The sequence below is a fragment of the Equus przewalskii genome, chromosome 13 (assembly GCF_037783145.1).
Source record: "Equus przewalskii isolate Varuska chromosome 13, EquPr2, whole genome shotgun sequence".
Lineage (NCBI taxonomy): Eukaryota > Metazoa > Chordata > Mammalia > Perissodactyla > Equidae > Equus > Equus przewalskii.
In genome coordinates, this window is record NC_091843.1 from 8,721,114 (window position 1) to 8,730,507 (window position 9,394).

At 50.5% G+C, this 9,394-nt stretch overlaps 1 long non-coding RNA gene across 1 annotated transcript; it reads left to right on the forward strand.

The window, feature by feature from the left end:
• The first annotated feature begins 4,856 nt into the window (after nucleotides 1-4,856).
• Nucleotides 4,857-7,099, forward strand: LOC139075043 (uncharacterized). Its single transcript, XR_011525067.1, has 3 exons — nucleotides 4,857-4,971; nucleotides 5,288-5,432; nucleotides 5,609-7,099. It is a non-coding gene; the product is annotated as an uncharacterized lncRNA (long non-coding RNA).
• The last annotated feature ends 2,295 nt before the right edge of the window (nucleotides 7,100-9,394 follow it).

Below are 9,394 nucleotides of genomic sequence, written 5' to 3' on the forward strand. Positions count from 1 at the left end.
GGCATCTATAAAAAAAAACCTATAGCCAACTTCATATTTATAAGTGAAAAACCAAATACTTTTTCCATAAGATCTGGACCAAGGCAAGGATGTCTGCTCTCACCCTTCTATTCAATGTTGTTTTGGAAATTCTAATCAAAAAAGGAAATAAAAGGCACGCAAAGGAAAGGATGGAATAGAACTGTCTGTATTTGTAGATAGCATGATCATATATGCAGAAAATCCCAAAGATGGAATTTCACTATTTAGTAGATATGACATGGCAGGTTTATGAGGAAAGAGGGGACTGTTCAGGAACAGCCTGGAAAGTTGGGTAAAAATTGGTGAAAAAACTGAAATAGATCCCTACCTCACACCATCTACAGAAATCCATCCCAGAGTGATGAGAGAGATACATATCAAAGCAAAACCTTGAAACTTTCATTTAAAAAATGCAGCTGAATGTTTCAAAATGAAACACAAAAAGCACTAATCATAAACGAAAAGACTGATAAATTTGACTATGTTAAAATGAAGAGCTTCTGTAAATTAAAAAACACCTCAAAAAGGTTCAAAGACAGGCCGCAAGCTAGAAGTTTTTGCAGCATACATAACTGAGAAACCATTAGTATACCCGAACTGCAAAGAACTTTTACAAATCAATAAGAAAACAAATCATTAGAAAACTGGACATAAGACAGGAAAAAAAGAGGAAATACGTATGGCCACTAAAACGTGGAGAGATGTTCAATCTCATTAGTAACAGGAAAACACAAACTAGGGCTACTGTTAAATTGGCAAAAAATTAAGAAATTTGACAATGCCAGGTTTTCCAGACAGGTGGGTCAACAGCCATTGCTGATAAAGAGTAAGAATTGGTAAAATCACTTTGGAAATCAATTTGACTCTATTTTATAAATTGAACTTTGCATATCTTAAAACCCAATAATTCCCCTTCTAGGCATAGACCCAACAGAAATTCATTAGAAGTCGCTTAAATAACCACCGACAGGAGAATGGGTAATCGGTTGTGGCGTACACACAGACCATGCTCTTACACCAGTGAAAATGCATAAACGACAGCTACTCGCAGCAACGTGGATGAATTTTAGATACATACGTTGTAAGATAAAAAGCAAGTCTGGGATTTCTGGGGCACATTTTTTTATAAAACAAGAAAAACTAAACAACATATTGTTAAGGCATACATGTGTATCTGAAACACTATAAATATTTATGTTTTGAAAGCGAGGAAGCGACAGACAAAATTCAGGATAGTGGTTCTATCTGAGGCGAGGCAGGAAGATGGGATGAGAGAGGAGCATACACACAGAGCGGTGAAAGTTGGTGAGGATAGACTAGAGTTTGGGTGAGGTGATGGATTCATGGTGTTCCTTATACAATTAAAAATAAATAAAAGAGGATCACATGTCTACCTATAATATTAGTACATTGTGAATCAAGAAATTATGATGAATCTAATTATATACCCCTGAGAGTCAAAGTTTGTTGGTGGTGTCGTCGAGGGGATTCCGACCCCTAGCGACCCTATGTATGGCAGAGTGGAACCCTAGCTGGGTCTTTTGCGCCATCCTCTCACCTTCCAGTGCTCTATCAGACAATGCTCCACTGCTATTCATAGGATTTTCATGGCCAAGTTTTTTGGAAGTGGGTGCCAGGTCCTTCTTCCCAGTCTGTCTTAGTCTGGAAGCTCCGCTGAAACCCGTCCACCATGGGGGACCCTGCTGGTATTTGAAATACTGGAGGCATAACTTTCAGCATCACAGCAACGTGCAGCCGCCACAGTATGACAACCGACAGATGGTGGTGTGGTTCCCCGACCGGGAAACGAACCCAGGCTGTGGTGGTGAGAGCCCTGAGTCTTAACCGCTAGACCACCAGGGCAGGCCGAGAGCCAACATAGAATAAAACAAATGTTTAGCACAATCTCTGGCATGGAATAGCTGCTCAAAAATGCTGTAATTATTGTTTATGTTCTCAGCCTGGTTGACTAATTCTTCGGCCCGGGTGTTGCCTCCTCCAGGAAGCCTTCTCTGCTCCTCCAGGTTAGATCAGGCTCCCCAACCTTGGAGTTGCCCAGCTCTCTGGTCTGACTCAGATTATAACATTTCCCAGGCTACCCAGAAAAGGATTGTTTCTTAACCTGTCTCCTCGGCCAGATCATGCAATCCACGTGGCGGTGACTGAGGTCATCCCCACATTTCCAGCCCTTGCTTTCTGCCTGGCGCCTAGCACACTTTTACTGAAGAGGCAGGTGCAAGGCAGGCAGCATAGTGCCTGGACCCTGGAGAAGGGGGCCCTGGTGCCGGGACTGTGGCAGAATCTCAGAGTGCGGCTGGGACAGCGGCAGACCAAAGACAGTCAGGGGTACCTATCAGCCCGGGGAGTAGAAAATAAGGGGCACATTGTCTGCAGGGAATTGTAAAGCAGTAATAAAACTGACTACAAGTCGGTCTGCGTTTTATTATCACCATGTGCTGGCAATTCTACACAAACGTTGTTAATAAAACACTGCTCCCCCTAAAAAGAAAATTTTGTTGGTCTTAGTTCTAAAGAATTGTTGCAGTTATTGCTGAGTTTTAACAATAAGTAAATATGAAGTAAGCTTTACGTTAGTACATTTTTATCACTTGTCCTTTTGTCAGCATTGTATTCGCCCTGGAAGTTAGCTTGGAAACCTCCCCTGATGCAGCTGTGTGGGTCCATTCTGAGACTAAATTTTTAACGTTTCGCAGTCATTCGAACTCATTTCAGGCGCAGCCCATGTCTCCACCCCTTGTGGAACCACATATCCCTTCGTTTAAATAGTGATATCAGAGTGATTATAAAGATAAAAACAGACCACGAGGCGCTCCTATTCTGTCATTCTATGTGACCACCTGGAGTTTAAAATTCAAACATGAAATGGAGTGTGAACTGCAAGACGTAAATTTTTTAATTGCAAATTTTAGTTTATACATGAAATAGTCTACTGAATTTGAATACTATTTTTAAAAGCAAAATTTATTCTTTTTGTTAATGATTAAAACTGAGAAATAAAACAAGAAAATAATGAGTATCACTGATTATTATGAAATGATTACTGAAAATAATCTTGAAATACAGAGAAGAGGAATTTTCAGAAATGATCTACCCAGGATGACACTGGCTGGGGGCCTGTGGACCAGAGGGCGGCGCTGAGTGAGGAAGCAGGAGAGTGAGGATGGATCAAGACCAAGGTCCTCAGAGCCAGGCGTCTTGCTCTTTTTGCCTTGAAAGGAAGCAGGTCTCCAGACCTCTCCTCTACCATCTTTCAAAACTGCGGCCGCCGGGCAGGAGGGTTTCTGCTGGAAAGGCACAACGCCCGCTTAGCACCCGTGCTGGCTCCAGCAGAAAGACAGGTGAGCAGGGAATGGTGGAGCAGTGGAGAGCCATGTGGAGGCCAGCACAGGCCTGTGGGAACAGGGTGGAGGGGCCCCGAAGCCAGTCAACCGAGGCCTCAGGGGCTCCCTGGAGGATGAGAAGAAAGAGCTTTACAAGTATGTCAGAGATAGAGGGTCTTTAGGGATGATGTTCCCAACGCCTTCAGCATGCCGTGGTGGCTGAGAAAGAGTGTGCCTCGGGCATCAAATTCTGCCCCTGCCTCTTGGTATTGCGTGGTCTTGACTAAGGCAGCTCTTGAGCTGGGTTCTGCATCTGAAGAGCAGGGGCGGCAGTGACTCCGATGGTGCAGAGCTGTTGACAGGACTACAAGAGCTTAGTCTGGCATGAAGAAAGCCGGCAAGAAATAGCAGCTATAATTAGTATTTTTCAAAAACACAAATAGAGGCCCAGAGAGGAATGAAGACCTCTCCTAGGTTGCACAGCAAGTTGATGACAATGCCGGGACAAGACCCAGGTCTCTAGACACACAGTGTGGTGCTCTTTTTACTGCAGCCTCTAGTTAAAGGTGTGTTTGGAGCCTTCCAGAACAGGGCCTACGTCCAGTATCTTCCATCCTTAGGAGCTGATGGGGCAGTCCTCTGAGCCTCCCACATCCCCTTCCGGCGCCCATCTGATTTCCCATGTGCTCCCTCCCCTCTTCAGACAAAGCTCCCCCCTGAAGTCAAGGGGGGGCCTTTCATGTGCAGGGAGAGAGAAAGAGCAGTGGGAAGGGCATGTGTGTGGCGTGTGTGTGTAGGGCGGCATGTTGTATGTCTGACCTCAGAGGTCCGGGAGAGGACCTGAAAGTCACATTCATGGCGAATCTGTTCATTGAGCTGTAGAGCGGTGTGGCCCAGCTGACGTGGGACCCAGGGGAGGCCCATTCCCAGGAGCAGGCTGGGCCCAGACGCTGGGCCAGGCTGTGAGTGAGTGTGAGTTGAACATCACGAGGTCACATGGTTTCCTGGGCTGGAGCTGGCCTTTGGCCAGGGCCAGAGGTTCCGCCAGCAGAAGGAACCAAGCCCTCATGTCCCGACACCAGACGGCCCACTCGTCAATTCCATCTGCTCATTAGCCCCAGCATGCTCCAGGCCCTGAGTGGGGCCTCTGGCGGATCAGAGACCACCGAGCACATGCCAGTCCCTGTGCAGGGTCCCTGGGGATTTGTCCAGTAATTATTCATTGAGCACCTACTGTGTGCTGAGTGCTCGGGATGAAGCCAAGGACACACAGGCAAGATTCCTGCCCCCGTGGAGTAGCCACAGACGGTGACCTGTAAGAGCCCGGCCCGGCCCGCGTGGAACAGTCGGCCTGGTGTGGGGCTGCCGGCAACAAAAACAGAAAATTATTTCACTGACTCAGGAGGGTGATGGCACCCAAGAAAGCACGGTCAGCTCCGCCTGAGGGGTCCGGGAAACATGGCCATGGGCGTGCCCATGAGTCAGGTTTTGGAAGGGAAGGATGTTGTTTGAGGTAGTGGGAACAGCCTGCACAAAGCCAGAGGTGTAAAGGAACGCAGCTTGCCGGGGGAGCTTAAGGAGTTCTGTACGGAGGCACAGGAAGAGCAAGGTGGGAAGGGTGACTTCTCTCCAGGGGACCTGCAGTGCCCAGAGGGGCCCGAGAGGAGGCTGAGGGGGTGCTAATTGAGAGGCCAGGGAATTATGGCTGCCCCAGATCCTGATGCTGCTGGAGCCTCCGGGTGTCTCCCACCCACCCTGGAGCCTCCAATTGCCCGGGCTGGGCCCCCTGTCCTGCCCCCGCCCCCTCAGGCTGTCACCGGCTCCGTGCCTCTCTCTGCTGCTCCAACATTTTCCTCTTGTGATGGATGGAAATTTCCCTGCTTGGGTCAAGTCGAATTTCTCCTGATTTGTTGTTTTACACACAGTGAGGCCGGAGGCGGATCCTGCATGATTCATAAAGAAAAACGCGCTGTCTGTGAGGGAGAGTAATTTATAGGCGACGTTTCCCCAGCTTCCAGAGATGAAACTCACCAGGAGGAGGAGGAGGAGGACGAGAGACCTTCATCCACTGTGAGTGGCCAGTGTGGCTCCTGAGCTCCCGGTCGGCCCCTCCGGCAGTGGCATGAGTCTGTCAGGGCGTTTTGCTGAAGCTGCGGCTCTCCCTGGTCATTGGGCCCAGAGCCAGACCTGGAGGACCAGGGGACAAGAGGAGCTGATGCCCCCAATGTCCTTCTCTGCTCTCCCAGCCCCTGCTTCCCACCCCCACCACTCGTCTCTCATTTATGAAAACAAATGAAGTCAAGCTTCCCAGCCCTTCTCGTCTGGAGGAGAATGGGGCAGGCAGCCAACTGACACCCACCTGACCCAAGCCGTACATCATGAGGGCCACGAGGCTGCTGTGGACACGCACGCTGGGGACAGGTCTGATCAGTGGCCACCAAGACTCCAGAGTTGGACAGACTTGTGCTTGGGGTGGGGGTCGGCTGAGGGAGCGGGTGGACTTCATAATCAGAGGAGGAAAAGACCAAACAGAATCTGTGGAAGGAAGAAAGGAAGGAAGGAAGGTAGGAAGGAAAGAAGGAAGGAAGGAAGGAACTGGGCCCTTACTCTGTTCCAGGTACCATGCTATTCGCTTCGCATATAGAACCTTGTTTCTGACTCAGTGAGGCGGCAAAAGCAACCCTGGTTTCATAGATGAGGAAACTGAGCCTCCTGAGAGGAGAGAGGGGCATCCAGAGCTGTGGGTTTGACCACGTCTCCAGAAAATGCCAGTGAGCAGAACATAGGTCTTCCGGGTCCCAGGGGAGGGATGGACGGGACAGAGGCAGGAACCCGGAGAGGGTTGGGGTGCATCTGAGGCTGGTGGAGTGCGAATGGGGCACCAGGTAAGAATGGACTTCACAAGCCCGCCTCCTGCTGGGCCTCACGTCCGCGTCTGTGAAATGAGAGGTAAACCTGGATGTTAAAGTAAGTAGCCTGATGGGGGTGGGGGGGTGATTTTCAGCTGTCCCCATCCCGTCTCAGCCATGTCTTCTCTCCCCGTTAAAGCTCATACCTCCTGGACCAGGTGCCCAAAGTCATATGAGCCGTGTCCCCAGCCCTGACAGACTGCTCCTTCGGGCACCGTCCCGTGGGGCCCACACTCTGCCAGCCTCCCTCAGCCCACACTCTTTCTCACTCCAGGCTTCTGTGTCGCTCCGTCGCTCGCTCACCACTCTCTGTGTCATGTGCCCTGGGCTGGGCTTTCAGAGGTGCGTCGACATGGTCCCTGCCCCTGGGAGCTCCCTGTCTACAGAGGGACTTGCCAGGTGGCCCGTCCCGAGATGGATGGGCTCAGAGCTCAGTGAGCTCCGAGGAGGCAGGGCCGGCTCTGCCCAGACCACTCAGGGAAGGCTGGAGCTGGGCTTTGAAGAGTGAGCAGGAGTTTGCCAGAGTGAGAAAGAGGCATTCCAGGCAGCAGAACAGCACATGCAAGGCAGAAATGCAAGTAGGCATCCCTTCTCACTATGCTGTGTGTGCCCCAAAGCCTTGACCCCACTCCCTAGGATCCTGACATAACGCCTACTCTCTGTCACTCTCTGGCCCCTTTGCTGCCGTAGGACCCGAAGCCCCCCTAGGATGCAGCCAGGGCCACAGATGTCCCCTGGTAAATATGCTTAGAGACACATGGGTGAACCATAAATTAAGCCTTCTGGAGATGGATTCTGCTGAATAAAAAGCACATTCAGTAGCGAGAATATTTGTTTTTGTTTTCCTTCTCCGAGTAAATGGAAACATGCACTGACCTCACTTTTCTCACAAGTACAGTAGCTTTCCTGAGCGGCCGGCAGGCCTGGGGTGCCAGGAAAAAGTGGTGGAACATTCAGCATCAGGAACAGGGGCCCCAGTGGCAGCTGTGGCCGGCCAGTGGAATACAGCTGTCAGGCCGCTGACATGAGTTTCCGAGGGGTGGGGAGGATCCGGCCGGGGCCTCCCAGGGGGCCCTGAGCATCGCCAGCATGGGACTTTGAGACCACGGCCCTCCAAGTGCGTTTTCTGACCCTGAAGCTGGGGGCTCCCAGACAGCAGGCTGGGAGGAGAGCCTACACAGGGGCCTTGGCATCAGGTAGACCTGAGTTTCCATCCTGGCTGCCACCTTCTGGCTCTGTGAACTCAGATAGCCATTACCCTCGTCTGAGCCTCAGTTTCTTCATCTTCAAAGTGGCGGTAATTATACCAACCTCATGGGGTTTGCAAGTTTTGAATATGTGAAAGTACCAAAAAATACTAGTCCTCAGTCCTTTTCTGACCTTCTCCTGACATATCTGACTCAAGCCTCGCCTCCTCTGTGATGCCCTCCAGACCCAGTGACCTCTCCCACCTGGAGTCTAAGGTTCTTTCTCCTTCCGCTGCCTTGTGATGATGGCCACTTTTCTACGAGTGCAAGACATCCATCCACTCAGCCAGCCGCCAACCACGCACCCACTACCCGCTCACCATCCGTTCATCCATGCACACACATATTCACTCTTTTACTCATTTACTCAGTGAACGTTTTGAGCAGCTAGGTACTCTCCCATCGTAGGGAAGGTGTGTTGTCTTCTGTCTGTTATCTCACCTTCACCAGATGTGGACACAGTGCACACTGCCCCCTAGAGACTGGGTCGGATTGTCCTCAGTTTAGTCTTACAGCCAGCACCGGGCTTGGCACAGAACACTCATTTGGTTGCAAGAAAACTCAGACAAACTAGCTTAAGAAAATGGGGATCTAATAAGTGACGGATCTGGAAAGGCCAGGTCTGGATCTGGCTTCAGAAACAGCTTGATCCAAGACTCAAGTGATGTTCCTAAGACCTCGTCTCTCTGCCTCTCTCAGTTTCCTCTCCTCCACATAGTAGCTGCAGCCCCCGCCCCACATCCTTTCAGCTTCAAGTACAGCAGGAAAGATTAAAAGTCTTCTCCAGAAACTTCCTCCAGACCACATGGACTGAGAACTGGGGAGAAGTGGGACACCAGGGTAGACGGTGAGGGGGTTGGGTGCTGGAAAGGCAGACGCCAAATGCCTCCTACACCTCCTACATGCAGACGGCGGGGCGCCTGAGTGAACGGGAATGCTCAGTGGGGCCGTCGAGGGGCTCACATCCCCGGGGAGGCAGGCTGAGGACACATGGATAAATAGATAAACAAGATCACCTCAGAGGGCATAACTGTTAGGACGACAATAGGGCAAGGCAGTGCAAGCAGAGGGCCTGGGGGTGAGGCTGTTAAAGAAGTGGTCAGGGTGGCCTTTCTGAGGAGGCAACACTGAGGTGAGGGGTTGGAGGGGCCAGATCCAGGAGGGCCTCACAGGCTGTGGTGAGGAGCTTGGGTTTCTTCCAAGCCAGGCATCAGGGTGAGGTTTTAATTGTGGAAGAAGATGATCTAACTTGCTTTAACTCTTTGTGGAATCCTTTTTAAAAAAACCTCTTTGTTGAGGCACAGCCTACCGAAGGTGACGTAGAAGGCACGTTCATCCCGGGAGCAGAGGTCAAGGTCTTTTCCTGATGGAGACGCTGTGTAAACCCCACCCAGACCAAGATGGGGCACTGCCAGCACCCAGAAGTCTCCATTGCGCCCCCTCTAAGTCGAACCCCCTTCGACAGGTAACCAGTATTCTGACTTTGCTTATCGTGGATTAATTTTGTCTGTTTTTGAACTTTATATAAATGGAATCATGCAGTATGTATTCTTTCAAGTCTGGTTTCTTTTGGTCAATGTTACGTGTGTATGATTTGTCCACGGGGCAGTAATTCATCCTTTTTTATTGTTGTGTAGTATTCCATTTCTGCCGCTCTCCCAGTGCTGGGAGCTGGTTGTTTTCTGCCTTTGATCTGGTCTTCATCAGACGTGGACACAGAATGCACTGCCCCTAGAGACTGGGTGGGATCGTCCTCAGTTTCCCCTTCAGCCAGCACTGGGCGTGGCACAGGGTGGAACCAGCCCCATTTGGGGCCAAGTGGCGCTGAGCTGAGAATTCGGTCAGGGCAGGACAGGTGAACTAAACTGGAAACTAC